The 13690-nt window shown below is 35.7% G+C and overlaps 1 protein-coding gene and 1 non-coding gene across 2 annotated transcripts in view; one reads left to right on the top strand and one right to left on the bottom strand.

Moving 5' to 3' along the window:
- COG5 (component of oligomeric golgi complex 5) overlaps window positions 1-13690 on the top strand; it is a 386458-nt gene that overhangs the window by 38850 nt on the left and 333918 nt on the right. The window lies entirely within an intron of this gene.
- LOC118971044 (U6 spliceosomal RNA) lies at window positions 5937-6042 on the bottom strand. Its single transcript, XR_005059296.1, has one exon. It is a non-coding gene; the product is annotated as a U6 spliceosomal RNA (small nuclear RNA).

Here is a 13690-nt window from a genome sequence, read left to right as displayed (position 1 = left end):
TGTAGGAGGGTTCCCATTTCTCCGCATCCTCACCAGCATTTGTTGTTCTTAGTCTTTTTGATGCTGGCCATCCTAACTGGTGGGAGGTGATATCTCATTGTGGTTTTAATTTGCATTTCCCTGATGACTAGTGATGTGGAGCATCTTTTCATGTGTCTATTGGCCATCTGAATTTCTTCTTTGGAGAACTGTCTGTTCATTTCCTCTGCCCATTTGTTAATGGGGTTATTTGCTTTTTGGATGCTGAGGCATGTAAGTTCTTTATGTATTTTGGATGATAACCCTTTGTTGGATATGTCATTTACAAATATATTCTCCCATATTGTAGGATGCCTTATTGTTCTGTTGATGGTGTCCTTTGGCGTACAGGAACTTTTTACTTTGATGTAGTCCCAAGAGTTCATTTTATTGCTTTTGTTTCCCTTTCTCGAGGAAATGCGTTCAGGAAGAAGTTGCCCATTCTTATTTTCAGGAGAGTTTTGCCTATGTTGTCTTCTAAGAGTTTTATGGTTTCATGACTTACATTCATGTCTTTGATCCATTTCGAGTTTTCTTTTGTGTATGGAGTTAGACAGTAATCCAGTTTCATTCTCTTGCATGTAGCTGTCCAGTTTTGCTAAGCCCAGTTGTTGAAGAGCCTGTCCCCTTTGTATGTCCATGGCTCCTTTATCGTATATTAATTGACCATATATGTTTGGGTTTATATCTGGGCTTTCTAGTCTGTTCCACTGGTCTATGGGTCTGTTCTTGTGCCAGTACCAAATTGTCTTGATTACTGTGGCTCTGTAGTAGAGCTTGAAGTGGCAGAGCATATCCCCCCAGCTTTATTTTTCCTTCTCAGGATTTCTTTGGCAATTCAGGGTCTTTTGTTGTTCTATATGTGTTTTAGAACTATTTGCTCTAATTTGTTGAGGAATGCTGTTGGTATTTTGATAGGGATTGTTTTGAATCTGTAGATTGCTGTAGGCAGGATTGCCACTTTGACAATTAATTCTTCTTATCCATGAGCATGGGCTGTATTTCCATTTATTGGTTTCTTTAATTTCTGTCATGAATATCTTGTAGTTTTAAGGGTATAGGTCTTACACTTCCTTGGTTAGGTTTTTTCCTAGGTATTTTATTCTTTTTGATGCAGTTGTGAATGGAATTGTTTTCCTGATTTCTCTTTCTACTAGTTCATTATTAGTGTATAGGAATGCAACAGATTTCTGTGTATTAATTTTGTATCCTGCAACTTTGCTGAATTCAGATGTTAGATGTAGTAGTATGTACAATATTGTATCATCTGCAAGCAGTGACAGTTTAACTTCTTTACCAGTCTGGATGTCTTGTGTTCCTTTGTGTTGTCTGATTGCTGTGGCTAGGACCTCCAGAACTATGTTGAACAAAAGTGGGGAGAGTGGGCATCCCTGTCTTGTTCCCTATCTTAGAGGAAAAGCTTTCAGCTTCTCGCTGTTAAGTATGATGTTGGCTGTGGGTTTGTCAAATATGGCCTTTATTATGTTGAGGTACTTGCCCTCTAAATCCATTATGTTGAGAGTTTTTATCATGAATGGATGTTGAATTTTATCGAATGCTTTTTCAGCATCTATGGAGATGATCATGTAGTTTTTGTCCTTCTTTTTTTTGATGTGGTAAATGGTGTTAATAGATTTCCTAATATTGTATCATCCTTGCATCCCTGGAATAAATCCTACTTGATCATGATGGATGATCTTTTTGTTGTATTTTTGAATTTGGTTTGCTAATATTTTTTCAGTATTTTTGCATCTATGTTCATCAGGGATATTGGTCTGTAATTTTCTTTTTTTGTGGTGTCTTTGCCTGGTTTTGGTATTAGTGTGATACTGGCCTTGTAGTGTGAGTTTGGAAGTATTCCCTCTTCTACTTTTTGGAAATGCCTGGTTTTGGTATTAGTGTGATACTGGCCTTGTAGTGTGAGTTTGGAAGTATTCCCTCTTCTACTTTTTGGAAAACTTTAATGAGGATGAGTATTAGGTCTTCACTAAATGTTTGATAAAATTCAGCAGTGAAGCTGTCCGGTCCAGGAGTTTTGTCTTAGGTAGTTTTTTGATTACCAGTTCAATTTCCTTGTTGGTAACTGGCCTGTCTGTTTCTTCATGGGTCAGCCTTGTTAATTTGTGTTTTTCTAAAAAATCCATTTCTTCTAGGTTATCCAATTTGTTAGCATATAATTTTTCTTAGTATTCTCTCATAATTCTTTGTATTTCTGTGGTGTCCATAGTGATTTTTCCTTTCTCATTTCTGATTCTGTTTATGTGTTTAGACTTTCTTTTTTTCTTGATAAGTCTGGCTAGGGGTTTGTCTATTTTGTCTATTTTCTCGAAAAACAAGCTCCTGCTTTCATTGATTCTTTCTATTTTATTTTTCTCGATTTCATTTATTTCTGCTGTGATTTTTATTATATCCCTTCTTCTACTGACTTTTTGAGTCTCATTTGTTCTTCTTTTTCTAGTTTCATTAATTGTGAGTTTAGACTATTCTTATGGGATTATTCTTCTTTACTGAGGTAGGTAGTCCTGTATTGCAATATGCTTCCCTCTTATCATCACCTTTGCTGCATCTCACAGATTTTGCGGTGTTGAGTTATTGTTGTGATTTGTTTCCATATATTGCTTTATCTCTATTTTTATTTGGTCATTGATTCATTGATTATTTTGGAGCATGTTGTTAATCCTCCATGTGTTTGTAGGCTTTTTTGTTCTCTTTGTGTAATTTTTTTCTAGTTTCATCTTTTTTTGGTGTGAGAAGCTGGTTGGTACAAATTCAATCTTTTTGAATTCACTCAGGCTCTTTTTGTGCCCTAGTATATGATCTATTCTGGAAAATGTTCCACGTGCACTTGAGAAGAATGTGTATCTGACTGGTTTTGGGTGTAGAGTTCTGTAGATGTCTGTTAGGTCCATCTGTTCTAATGTGTTGTTCAGTTCCTCTGTCTTTTATTTTCTGTCTTGTTGATCTGTCCTTTTAGTGAGTGTTGTGTTGAAGTCTACTAAAATGAATGCATTGCATTCTATTACCCCCTTTAATTCTGTTAGTATTTGTTTCACATCTTGGGTGCTCCTGTGTTGGGTGCATATATATTTATAATGGTTATATCCTTTATATCCTCTTTTTGAATTGATCCCTTTATCATTATATAATGTCCTTCTTTGTCTCTTGTGATTTTCTTTGTTTTAAAGTGTATTTTGTCGGATACAAGTACTGCATCATCTGCTTTTTTTCTACCTATTAGTTGCATGGAATATCTTTTTCCATCCCTTCACATTTAGTCTGTGTATGTCTTTGGGTTTGAAGTGAGTCTATTTTAGGCAGCACTTAGACAGGTCTTTTTTTTTTACGCATTCAGTGACTATGTCTTTTGACTGGTGCATTCAGACCATTTACATTTAGGGTAATTATAGATAGGTATGTGCTTATTGCCATTGCAGGCTTTAGATTTGTGGTTACCAAAGGTTCAACGGTACCTTCCTTACTATCTTTCAGTCTAATTTAACTCAGTATGGTGTTACAAACCCAATCTAAAGGTTACTTTTTTTTCCCCTCCTATTTCTTCCTCCTCCATTCTTTATATATTTGGTATCATATTCTGTACTCTTTATCTATCCTTGGACTGACTTTTTGGGTAGTTGATTTAATTTTGCACTGCCTTAGTAATTAATTGTTTTACTTTCTTTACTGTGGTTTTATTTCTTCTGTTTATAGGTATTTAGCATTAGGAACACTTCCATCTACAGTAGTCCCTCCAAAATTCACTGTAGAGATGGGCTGTGGGCTGTATATTCCCTCAGCTTTTGCTTATCTGGAAGTTTTTTAATTGCTCTTTCAAATCTGAATGGTAATCTTGCCAGATAGAGTATTCTTGGTTCAAGGTCCTTCTGCTTCATTGAATTAAATATATTATGCCATTCCCTTCTGGCCTTTAAGGTTTCTGTTGAGAGGTCTGATGATAGCCTGATGGGTTTTCCTTTGTATGTGATCTTTTCTCTCTCTCTGGCTGCTTTTAAAATTCTACCCTATCGTTGATCCTTGTCATTTTAATTTTTATATGTCTTGGTGTTGTTTTCCTTGGGTCATTTGTGTTGGGAGATCTGTGCACCTTCATGGCTTGAGAGACTATCTCCTTCCCCAGATTGGGGAAGTTCTCAACCACTACCTCCTCAAAGACACTTTCTGTACCTTTTTCTCCTTTTTCTTCTTCTGGTACCGCTATAATGCAAATATTGTTCCTTTTGGATTTGTCCCACAATTCTCTCAACACTCTTTTGTTCCTAGAGATACTTTTTTCTCTCTGTGCCTTAGCTTCTTTGTATTCCTCTTCTCTAATTTCTATTCTATTTAACGTCTGTTCTCCTACATCTAATCTGCTTTTAAATCCCTTCATTGTATTTTTCATTTCAGATATTGAATTCCTTAATGATTGAATCACAGTCCTGAATTCATCCCTGAGTTCTTGAATATTTTTTCTGTACCTCCATGAGCATGTTCATGATTTTTATTTTGAAATCTCTTTTAGGAAGATTGATGAGTTCAGTTTTACTTTGTCATTTTTCCAGTGTTTGTGGGATTTTGGTTTGAACCTGTTTCATTTGACGCTTTATATTTGTATGTGCTGCTGTTTTGTGCCAAGAAGCTCTGCTATCTGGAGCTGCTGTGTCTCTGGAGGGGTGTTCGTGGTTGCGGGGGAACTGCGCTGTTGCCTTAGGGGCGGAAAGAGCTTTTTCCTGCTTCCCTGCTGTGTTGCCTGTCTCCACTGCCAGAACCAGTGGGCCCAGTGAGTGCACAGGTATAAGCCTCTTTCCTTTGCATTTGTAGCAGCTGTAGGTGCAGCTTCCTTCTGCCTGGCCTCACACCCGGACAGGGCCTGCCAGTTTGTGCACCATTGCCGGTGGTAGGAAGGTTTAGCAGGCTGTATATCATGGTGGTGGGCGTTGGAGCTGAGTAGCCAGCCAGGGGGATGGAGTGCCTGAAGCTCCTGAAAGCTCCCAAGCTTGTTGGCTGTGTGCGCCTGGACAGTTTTGTCCACCTGTCCTTTCTCCTGAGCAGCATGCTATGTGCAATCCTTGCCCCTCTAGCAGCCCTCTTGTTAGGAATCTCTCAAAGTGCCCACCTTTCTTTTGTCCCAGAGCAGCCTGATGTGGATCCCTGTTTTCACAAGCAGCTTGAATCTCAGTCTCTCTAAGTATTTTGTCTGTCTTAGCTTACTCAACCCACTAATCTCCAGAGCACCATTCAATATAGGTTTGTGCTCCCAGAATGGATCTCGAGAGCTGGGTGTTCACTAGTCTTAGGCCTCCATCCCCTCTCTGCTCTGTTTCTCTTCTCCTCCTGCTGGTGACCTGGGTTGGGGGAAGGGCCTGGGTCCTGCTGAATCATGGTTTTGGCACATTACCCTGTTCTGTGAGGTCTATTCTTTTCTTCAGGTGTATGCAGTCTTGTGCAGCCTTCTTTCCTGTTGTTCTTTCAGAATTAGTTGTATTAACTATATTTTTGTATTATATGTTCATTTTGGGAGGAGGCCTCTCTCACCTCTCACACTGCTGTTTTTAATCTGTTGGATCCTTTGTTTTTCAGTGTGCCTCTGCCATTTTTGAAGGTATATTTGTTTTCCTGCTGCGATGGAATGTTCTAGTCAAATGGTGATGCTTCCTGCTGGAAGAAATGGCATTAACTGTCCTCTAAGGCATCTTGCTTCCTTTTAGTGAATAATAATGTTATAAAGCAAAATTGGGCCACAAAATCGATCATGTGCAGAAGTGATTTTGTTGTTAGCAACTTTTTGTGGCATAACTAGGAGAAGTTATTTTTTTTAATACTCACTAATTCGCATTAGTGTTTGTTATTATGGTGAAAAAAACTTAATACTAAGCTTATCATCTTAAAAATAAAAATATATGAAAATATATAAAAATGAAGATAATTATGAATGCTTTATGAATTTGCATGTCATCCTGTGCAGGGGCATTGTTAATATTTTCTCTATCATTTTAATTTTAGTGTATGTGCTGCCAAAGTGAGCACATTGTTGTCATTTTTAAGTATAGTGTTAATTCTTTGCACACTGTTGTACATCTGCTCTCTAGAACTTTTTCATCTTGTAAAACTGAAACTCTGTATCTCCCTAACACTTAATTTCCCTTCCTCCTCCTTTTTCCCTCTTGATAACCAGCATTCTACTTTCAGTTCCTATGATTTTGAGTAGATATTTCATATGAGTGGAATCATACAGTATTTGTCCTTTTGTGCTGGCTGATTTCATGTAGCATAATGTCCTTGAGGTTCACCCATGTTTTAGCATGTGATAGGCTTTCCTCCTTTAAAACTGTATAATATTTAACTGTATGTATATACCACATTTTCCTTATCCATTCATCTATTGATGGACATTAGGATTGCTTCCACTTCTTGGCTATTGTGCATAATGCTGGAATGAATGTGGATGTACAATATCTTTTGAGGTCCATCCTGCTTTAAATCCTTTCAGATATATACCCTGTTCATATGGTAACGATTTTTAATTCTTTTGTGGAACCTCCATACTATTTTCAATAGTGGCTGTACCCTTTTACATTCCCACCAATAGTGCATAGGAGTTCCAACTTCTTTGCATCTTCGTCAACATTTGTTATTTTCTGTTTTTCTGATTCTGACTATCTTAATAGGTGTGACATAATATCTTAGTGGTTTTGATTGCACTTCCCTTATAATGTTAAGCATCTTTTCATATGCTTGTTGACCATTTGTATAATTTTATTTGAAGAATTTTTACTCAAGTCTTTCACACATTTTTTTTTCCAGTCTGGGAAATACATTTTTTTAAATTAAGTATCATTGATAAACAATCTTATGAAGGTTTCACATGAGTAACATTGATTTCAACATTCACCCGTATTATCATGTCTCCTTCCACCACATTGCGGTCATTGTCTGTCAGTGTAGTAAGATGCTGTAGAGTCATTACTTGTCTTCTTCATGCTCTACTACCTTCCCCTGTCCTTTACACATTTCTAAATTGAATTATTCATTTTTTCTTGTGATTGAGTGTAAGAGATCTTCATATATTCTGGACATCAGTCCCTTATCAGATATGTGGCATGGAAGTATTTTCTCCCATTCTCTACTTTTCCTCCCATTCTGTACTTTGCCTTTCCACACTGTTGTTTCCTTTGTCACAAATAAGTATTGATATTTCATGTAGTCCCACTTGCCTATTTTTGCCTTTGTTGCCAGGGATTTGATGTCGTGTACATGAAATCAGTGCCATATCCAATATCATAAAGCTTTTCCTCTGTTTTCCTTAAGGAGTTTCATAATTTTAGGTTTTACATTTAGGGCTTTAATTAATTTTGAACTAATTTTTGTTTATGGTGTAAGATAAGGGTCCAGTTTCTTTACTGGAATTCTTTTTCTTACAGAAGAATAGAGTAACATGTAAGGATGGTATGGTTAACTAAGAATATGGAATTTAACTTTTAGCAAACTTTAAAAGATTTTATATGTGAAGACACAGGAGTGTTTTTATTATCAGAACTATCTAGGACCATTAGTCTTCATGTGCATCATGCAACGTTGTTTTGACTATAAATTATTATTTGTCTTTTGGCAATGAATTAAAATATAATTTATTAAATTAAAATTTTAATTTCAGTTCACTTTGCTTTCAACTCCAGATCTTAAACATGTCAGAAGCACGCATTTCTTTTCTTCCCCTTTGTTCAGTGCAATCTTTTAACAGTACATTTCAAGAATTTTATTTATTTTTGCCACCTAACTAGCTAGCTATTAATGATTGAAAAAACATCATGTTTATGCAGGACTTTATAATGGATGAGAAATTTCTAGTAGTCTGTGTCATTCACTTTTTATAATAATTATGTTTAGAAGTTACACATTTGATCATTTTATGGGTGAGAAAACCAAGGTTCTGAAAGTTACCTGCTGAAAGCATACTGCCAGTGTACAATGGTGTTAAGACTAGATTTCTTTTTCCAAATGTAATATTCTTTGCTTTTGAGTCTGTGGAATATGTCAAAAAGAAAATATAGTTCCCATTTTTCAGGAGCTTGTATAGGTTAAAAATATCAAATCTAGGTTTATGAAGTACAGATGAAGATGTATTAATGCATGTATATATTGTGAGCTGATTACTACAATAACGTTGGTTAACACATCCTTCACGTCACATAATTACCATTTTTATTGTGGTGGTGATGGTGGTGGTGTAGTGTGTTTTTACAATGAAAGTTTGGACTTGACCTGTGAATTCTTTTCCACCTCCAAAATATGTAATTGTATGAAGCTGTGATAGTGTTTTTTACAAATGTTTTTATATTTTATGGTTATGCAAGCATGAGAGGTCAGGATTGTTTGTGTTAGGATAAAGAGTTTTTACTTTTATTATTGTTAATAAATATTAGCCCTAATTTCCTACACTCTTACTGTGAGAACTATTACACTTTAGGGACAATTAACTTGAGTAACTTTGGTCAAATTATTATAAAGGAAGAAAGAGAGGAAAAGAGAGAAAAGAAAATGAAATATGCCGAAGTATATTTTGGTATCTTTAGCTCCAGTATTTCATTTTTCCTGGGTCAGCTCATACACAGTTTTATTTTAGGAAGGAAATTCATCTTAGAAATTTGTTGCTTTTAAACTGTTGTGAAGTCTAAGGACTCTTTGTAAGTTTATTTATGTTTTAATTATTTTTATTTTGTTCACTTTGTTTAGCCATTTCCATTTTGAGAATTGGGGAAATCTTAATGCTCCCATTTAATCTTTTTATTCTTTGAGCTTCTAATTCATTTAAATGCCTGTGGTACAAGAAAGCAAGAAAACAACTATGAAGCTGTTTTTACATAGACTATAAAATCCCTATGATTATACCATCAATTAGAAGAAACTGCTTTTTTTATACTTAGTTCTTTTTGCTTTTTATCATCATTCTACTCTTTTTGGAAAGCCTTTTCTTGAAGTAGAAGCTTCTGATTTCATCTATATACATGAATACATGAGTTGAATTTAATTATCACCCCAAGAATCATCTTTATGTTAGCTCATTTTAGTAACATTGTGTGCTTATGATGGACTGCCTCTGAGGTTTTCAGAAAGATATTTTGAAGAGCTTATTATCTCTTCCATAGTGTATTTAAATTTTTTAACTTTAAAATTATGTAAGAAAAACTAAAAAATATGAAGTGTTTAACTTTCCAGTCTTACAAGTTTTAACAGTTTGAATCATATTAATTAAAAAATCCATAACAGCTGCCTTGAGATATAATTCACATCTATCATAAAAGTTTTTAAAATTCTTTTTAAGTTATTTTTAAAAGTTTTATCATTTTACTTTTCAAAGTCATACACATGTATGTTTTTCAATTAAAATTTTAAATTTAAGTTGGAAATTAAGTAAGAAAGTTTGAGAGAATGTTGGAATTAGAGAAAATCATCCATAAAGTCTTTTCTTCTTTAATACATTCATGTTTTATAATGCACATGGTTTTCATCATATACTTTTGTGCAGTCATTTCTGTTTCCAGTTGCTAAGATGTCAAATAGTTCTGTCTACATTACTGTATTGAATGATGACTTATATTACTGGCTTTATGATTATCCATCAAGATAGTGCATGTAGCATGAAAGAAGGAAGAGGGAAGATAACAGAAGCATATGATGCCCATATCCTCAGACACTAGAAACACATATTCAGCAACTGGTTTGTCAAAACCAAAGTGATGCTGTGCTAGTTTTGGGCGTGCCTTCAAGGGGCACAGTGGCTTTTGTTTCTGCTCTGGGGAAAGCCACTGTCCATGCAAGAAGTCCAATTACCTTGAGACTACCATGCTATGAGGAAACCCAAGCTAACTGAGTGGAGATGACAGGTTGAAGCACTGAGGCAGCAGATGTATAAGTGAAGGCTTCTTGTACTGTTAGCCAAGTGCTGCAGAGTGAATAACACCAGGTGGTCACACATGGAGCAGTTGAACTTTGCCTAAATTCCTGACCCACAGAGTTGTGAGAAATAACATCATTTTGTTGGTTTCATATACAGAATATTGTTTTCTGTGTAGTGTACAGCAAAGTGAATTAATAATTTTATTCTAATTCTGTTATGTCTTTGAGAGCTAGGAGTCTCTGTGTAGAAGAAATAAATACAGATTAAGTTAGAAGATGAAGTAAACATGCTGTGCTCCTGATTTTTAATAGGAAGTATCAGTATGAACTCATGAAATATTTAATTTTATCTTAAAATGGTATATACATTATATATGTATATATTTTTGTACATATGTAAAATGTTAGTCTGAGAATGTTTTATGTGTATTGTGGAAAAAAGAAAATTAATTTCTGAGTGATGTTTTAATTTTGACATTTCCTGGCTGTATCTGCTGAAAACTCCCAGAAATGAGCAAACCTAGTTTCCAGAATGTGGTCTTGAAATGCTGTTGACTTCTAGAAGAAACCAGGCTTCTTTAATAGATCTTTGATCCTAGGTCTGGGGCATGAAATGTGTACAGTGATCTGGGGATATTTTTATACCATATACCAGGGAAGCTATCAACCACCACTAACTAGAGTATGACAAAAGAACTTAGGAGCTAACTTGAAGAGGCTCTGGGGTGACTGACTGTCCTAATTTTAGCACTGGAAGTCCTGTGTCCTGGGAAACCTCTTAGTCTCAGGCCAGCTAGTATATCTGATCACCCTCAGAGGCTCCCATTGGCCAAAAATGAGATGATGTGAGTATCTATAAGGATAAAAACTTCAATGGATTGGCATTCTTTATTATATTTAAATCTATGAGTTAATTATAACCAGAATAAAAAACCTACTACATCTTTGGTGGATACTAGGAAAGCAGTCTTTTGAAAACTGATCAACCAAGGAAAGAATCAAGTATTTATTCTAACTTTTCTGTATTAACAGTACCACTCCATAAGCAAATAGTACATGAGGTAAAGTTTTTTATAGAAAAATTTTATATGCTAGCAAATAAAGTCAAAGTGATAGAATTGGCTCTCACCATTTTGCAATCATTATATTTTAATGGATTTGGACATCATCAGTGGCTGGTAACAGCACAAAAAGAGAAGATCATATGTGTGTTTTAAATAACACCACCACCTAGTGAATAATCTTGCCAAAAATATTAAACCTGAATCTGATGAAGCTGCCTACATCAATTGCTAGAGTACAGGAAATACAGAAGACAGAGAAACATGTTAAACTGCACTACAGGAATGGAGTCAGTGAAACCCAGTCTGTGGGAACCATAAGACAGATGATTCTATATTCAATAGGCTGCAAAGAAAGAAAAAGAGATGGCAAAGGAATTGGTAATATTTAAAGGCAGCAAATTTAAACAATAGAATTTAGGTATATACACTTCAGTAATAAAACCATAAATAAAAGTAAGGAAGTGATTCCCACAAAAGCCAAAATAGTGGCTTCTTTTTGTTGGGTTGGGGGAAATGCGATAGTTAGATGGGGTCACGATTGGGAGAGCAAATGTGGAGGGCTTCTGTATTGGCTGACATGGTTCTGTTTCTTGATCTCTATGGTGGTTCTGAGTTAATTTGGCTATAATTTCTGTATGTGCTTTTAAAAAAAAACTCTATATTTTTAAAACTTAGCTTTTTAGAACAGTTTTAGGTCCGTAGCAAAATTAGGGGAAGCTACAGGGTTTTCCTGTATCCCCTTTGCCCCCACACATGTATGTCCTTCCCTTTAATCAATATCCCCCACCAGATGGTACGCTTGTTACCAATGATGGACCTCACTGACACATCATTCACTCAAAGTCCCATAAGGTTCACTCTTGGTGTATGTTTTATGGGTTTAGACAAATGTGCAGTGACATATACCCATCATTGTAACTTCATACAGAGTGTTTTCAGTGCCCCAAAAGTCCTCTGCTCTGCCTATTCATATCCCTAACCCCTGGCAACCACTGACCTTTTTACTGTCTACATAGTTTTCCTTTTCACAGAATGTCATATTGTTGGAATCACACAGTATGTACTCTTTTCAGATTGGCTTCTTTCACCTACTAATATGCATTTAAGTTATGTTTTGTATGACTTGATAGCTTATTTTTTTTTAGTGCTGAATAATATGTATTATATTTGATAATAAAGGTCTAAGTAAAGGAAGGAAAGGACATTGATTGGAGTGGAGGCAGCTGAATTAGGAAATGGTGAGAGTTGATACCTTATAGATTATCTAAGACTTGTTGACTGAGGATTTTGTTAAGTGCTATTCTGAGGAGACAACATAATGTTAGTAGAGAGCCACTGAAGTTTATTAAAGAGGGGGCTGGACTCACACCAGTTAGGATGGCCAACATCCAAAAGACAAGGAACAACAAATGCTGGTAAGGATGCAGAGGAAGGGGAACCTTTCTACACTGTTGGTGGGAATGTAAATTAATTCAACCATTGTGGAAAGCAATATGGAGGTTCCTCAAAAAACTAAAAATAGAAACACCATTTGACCCAGGAATTCCACTCCTAGGAATTTACCCAAAGGAAACAAGATCCCAGATTTAAAGAGACATATGCACCCCTATGTTTATTGTGGCACTATTTACAATAGCCAAAATATGGAAGCAACCTAAGTGTCCATCAGTAGGTGAATGGATAAAGAAGAGGTGGTACATATACACAATGGAATATTATTCAGCTATAAGAAATAAACAAATCCTACCATTTGCAACAACATGGATAGAGCTAGAGGGTATTATGTTCAGTGAAATAAGCCAGGCCGAGAAAGACAAGTACCAAATTATTTCACTCATTTGTGGAGTATAACAGCAAAGCAAAACTGAAGGAACAAAACAGCAGTAGTTTCACAGACTCCAAGAAGAGACTAGCAGTTACCAAAGGGAAGGGGTTGGGGAGGGAGGGAGGAGGGGATTAAAGGGCAGGTAGAAGGGGTCACCGGGAAGGCTATATAGCACAGAGAAGACAAGTAGTGACTCTATAGCATCTTACTATGCTGATGGACAGTGACTACAATGAGATATGGGGAAGACTTGATAATATGGGTGAATGTAGTAACCACAATGTTGCTCATGTGAAACCTTCATAAGATTGTATAGCAATGATACCATAATAGAAAAAGAAGATTGGGTGACAGATGTAGTATGGTTAAAAATAGAAGCATTAGAAATAAACTCAAAGATTTCAAGTTGAGGGCATTATCCTTTATTGGGTAGGTACTAGGAAATTTTAGGAGACCAATTCTTGGTGATTACACTAATGTAAGGTATGGTATTTCTTCTCATGATGTATTTATAATCCCAGATGAATGGTTTCTAGGGAGTCTGCATTCCAAATGCTTCGTCTCAAAATGCTATTCTGACAAGCAAGAAACTGGTAACTGGTGGTTTTTGGAAAGCACAGAGTTGAGATGTGGAGAGATGAGGGTGACTTTTTATCTTTTTTAATTTTTTGATTTTTGAATCATGTGCTTATATTGACTAGTCAAAAAAGAAAGAAAATTTAATTGAAAGATAAAAATGTCCAAACCTTCCAATTTCCAGGGGGAAGTTCTTGTTTGGCATTCTTTATTTTAAGTACCCCATACTATAGTTACTCAGGAAAGCAGTCAGGTAAGTATGTTTAATACAGTAGTTGGCTGCCTTTGACTTACATATGTTTGTAAACTTTGT

This window comes from Manis javanica, chromosome 6 (genome assembly GCF_040802235.1).
Source record: "Manis javanica isolate MJ-LG chromosome 6, MJ_LKY, whole genome shotgun sequence".
Taxonomy (NCBI): Eukaryota; Metazoa; Chordata; class Mammalia; order Pholidota; family Manidae; genus Manis; species Manis javanica.
The sequence above is the reverse complement of the archived record's forward strand: the minus strand, read 5'-3'. Positions and strand labels throughout refer to the sequence as shown.